This window comes from Ricinus communis, chromosome 1, assembly GCF_019578655.1.
Source record: "Ricinus communis isolate WT05 ecotype wild-type chromosome 1, ASM1957865v1, whole genome shotgun sequence".
Taxonomy (NCBI): Eukaryota; Viridiplantae; Streptophyta; class Magnoliopsida; order Malpighiales; family Euphorbiaceae; genus Ricinus; species Ricinus communis.
The window spans coordinates 22,308,087-22,312,103 of NC_063256.1; positions in this window are offsets into that span (position 1 = coordinate 22,308,087).

Below are 4,017 nucleotides of genomic sequence, written 5' to 3' on the forward strand. Positions count from 1 at the left end.
CAAACAATCCAACAATATAATATTAAGCCAACATAGTAAAGAAATCCCAATGGATATAATCAATCTAGCTAAACATATTCATGTTTAAAACATTCTAGGAAATCAATTACAATGAAAGAATAATGAAAATGAAACATGTACATCCTTTTCTCTCGAATTGGATGAACAGCTCCAAATCTGGATCTACACTACGATTGATCTCCCCAATTTGCCTCTTGAATTGCTCCACTATTGTTTTGCACTCAGAACCTTGCGATTCCGGGGTTCTTCCTCTCTGCAACTCTCTCCCGCACTCAACACTATGCAAAAACCGAACCAGCCGCCAGGGCTTTCTCTCACTCCTTGCTTCCTAACCCTAAAAGAAATAATTTTTCTTATATATTTGTTTCAGCACGGCCGGAGTCTAAGCCGTACTGAACATTCGAATCTCACCAATTCAGGTTTCCTTATGGTTGTGCCCCCGCCGGTGCTGAGCCACCATGGGCCATGCTGGAGGCCGTGGTGGCTACGAAAATCGTGCCCAAAGTGCCATGTTTTGAAGACCAAAAGCTCATGGTTGGTCACAACCAGAGTCCAGGCCGTGGTGATCATCACGGCCTTGATCTAGGCCATGCTCAATGTATGCACTGCAAGCTCTTGTCCAATCTTGATGAATTCTCGTCCGTTTTCGCATGTATTGATCTAAAATTGCTCAAATACTGATGATGGTCCTATAAATTCTCCTGAAATGCAAAAGAACACAAAACACGGGTGATCTTGGAATAAAAGTACAATAATTGCTAAGAAAATACACAATAATATGCAAGCAAATATGTGTAAAACTATGCATATCACCATCAAATATATCAAGGAAGTATTCCATCTTCTTCTCCCTTATTTGATTGTTCATATATGCCTATGACATTCAGGGCAATGTCAAAATTAAGAGTGGGGGAGGAAAATTAGAATAATTCTTTTATTTTATTTAATTAATATGCCATATATTTAGTAACTTTTAATTAATTTTTATAAAATTTTTAATTTTTCTAATAAGCTTTTTGTATTATTTTATATAAAGAATCAATGAAAGAATGTCATTGTGTTGATCCTTGACTTATTGAGTTGATTTTAACATGTATAAATGTGAACTCATACGTTATTTGCACTTAAATGGTCAAGTCTCTATTCTTTACATATGGACTTGATGAGTAGTTTGACAAATTTGAGTTGGGTATAATTAGAAGTATATGGTTTAGATTATTATTTTCTTGTTGTTAAATTGGCTTGCCTAAGTTTATGAAATATGATATAGGTAAAAGGAAGCTCTAAGTAATAATTCTATTCCGCTTATTTTAGTTGTTAAATAACCGGGGATCTTAACGACCAATGTTGATTTTTGCATAATAAGGCAATTAAGATTATGAGTACACAAAGCATCTTGATGTATATTTTGTTGAGTAACTAGATGCATTCGTTATCCATATTTGTATTTGCTTAAAAAGACTTGACATCTCAAGAAAGAAAATAATCCCTAAGTACTTAGATGAAAATCTAAAAGGGTATAAGCAAAAGAAAAAAAGAAGAAAGATAAGAGCTTGAAAAGTAAGTAATATACTAAAATATATAAATGCCTATTATCTCTTGTTTGTGAATAAAGGTTTTGGGTTTTGGTTAAGATTATGATGATTTAGATTATGCATCGTAGTTGTATCCTTTGATGATGAGTTAGGCTATTTATTGTGAAACAAGGGTGAATAATGGATACTTGAATCTTTTGATTAACAATGATTGAGCTTACACTTTTAAAAGAAAATTTTTATGATTCAAGTTTTCTTGGATTGGCATAATCTTTGCATTAGTGAGATTCTTTTGAGTAGTATCTTTGAGCTTAGTATGAATGTTCTTAATTGTTTTTGCAAAGTTTAATTCTTAAGTTACTCTTTATTTGAGGATAAGTAAAAGTTTAAGTGTGGGGGTATTTGATAGGTTCATATTATGCATATATATTTAGGATATTTTAGTGCTTTAATTATATGTTTTATATACATAATATGTGAAAAATATATGCTTATTATTTCACTTTAGCCTTATTGTCCAATTTAAGGTATCATTAGCCAAAAAGTGAAAATATGAGCTAAAATACTCACAGATGGGCTTCAATAGAGTTGTTGCTGCCAAAACTCAAAATTAAAAATGCATGGACACTAATTTCACAGGTCTAGTCGAATTATACAAGGCCTAAAGGATTAATTAATTCTTTGTGTAATTGTGAGCTAATATTAGTTATTTACTTAAGTTAGAATAGTTAAGAGTTTGTAGAAGATAACTCTTAAAAATTTTATACTTGGAGGAGGACTATGCAAGAGAATCTCTACAATTATTAGAGATCATATACACAACAGACGTACACACTCATATCTACATCTGTCCATATTCCTCTCTCTACAATTCTCTACAGTTCATCTTTCATAACACTTTAGCTTTAGTTTTCATTGTTCTTTTAAGATTTAAAAAGCTTTTCAAGAAGTGGAGAGTAAGGACCAATCATCTTCCTCCTTGAAGGATTTTAGATGTCAATTGAGCTTTTATTTTATATTTTTTTTATGTTTTTATTTAATTACAATGACCATTAAATTAAGTATGTTAGACTAATTTCCATAACTGTTTAATTTATACTTTTTGCTTACGTATGAATTTTAGTTTTTTATTTATTTATTTGAATGATGTTTTTACTTTCATATCTTTATTAATTTTAATTATTATTATTGGTTAACTATCATATCAATTTAATAATAATATTTATTATGAAAATATTTAGATTGAATGTATTAGAGAGACTATTTTTACTTCAATCTATGTGGTAAAAGAAACTTTAGTTGTATCATTAATTTGAGTGGCTAAAGAAAAAGGCACATCACTGCTCATTTATTAGATCTAGACTTAAAGTAAAGCAATGAGATTACTAAATAAATGGCTAGGCTAAATAATATTTTTATTATATAGTTTTCATGATCATATCATTACATGTTTATTTTATAGTTTACTATATTTATTTTATAAAATATATTTTTTTAAATATTGATTCAGAGTGTTTAAATTTATTTTTAGTATTTTTATGTGATGCTTAGTCTTTATAATAACGACTCTATAGCTCCTTCTGAAATCGACCTTATAGTGAACTTAATCTTGCTATAAAAATGGTTTGTACACTTACAAGTATATATTGATAGACATCAATTTTAATTTGTTATTTACAAGTATATATTGATAGACATCAATTTTAATTTGTTATTTTTAAGATTTTAATTTTTGATTTCTTAATTTAATATTTGGTTTAGAAATCAAACCAATTAATGTTGAATTTTAACTCTGACTCACTTTAGATGCTGCATCCGCCCCTAGGTAATTATTATTCGAAAAGATATTTTTTTGCTAACCATGCTTATTCAAAGAAAAGATCTTGCTGTAGGACTTTTAATTTCTTCCTCCATGGGTAATAAAAAAAAAATCTCGAATTAGCAACACCCAATGGCCCGACGTTAACCCATTCATCCAATTCAATTGCCAACTTTTCTTTTTGAAAGGAAGTGAGAAACTTATCTTTGGTGAAAAATTATGGTCAACGTGACACGTAAACAAATTGTTGTAATTAATTCGTTTTGAATTGATTTTTTAATCAAAATTTTTATAAATTTTTAAGTACCGTAGATAATTTGCTTAGATTCTCAAGCGACACCGTAAGAATTAAATAAATACTAATAAATATTTATAAAGAAATAAACTAAAGGACTTATATTTAAATTGCTGAAAATTTATATAAACAATTGAGTCTTAAAATAATTACAAAGAAATAAATGAAACAAATACTTTGCTGAAAATTAAAATTTTTATAGAAATTTTATACTTTAGTATTTAAATATTGCAATGTAGTTATTGCTGTTTGGTTGATATTAGGATTTTTTTGTTCATTTTTGCTTATACTTTTTATAGTCTTAAGTTCTATTTTTCTTGGAGAGTGCTTTCATCTTTTGTGCCATA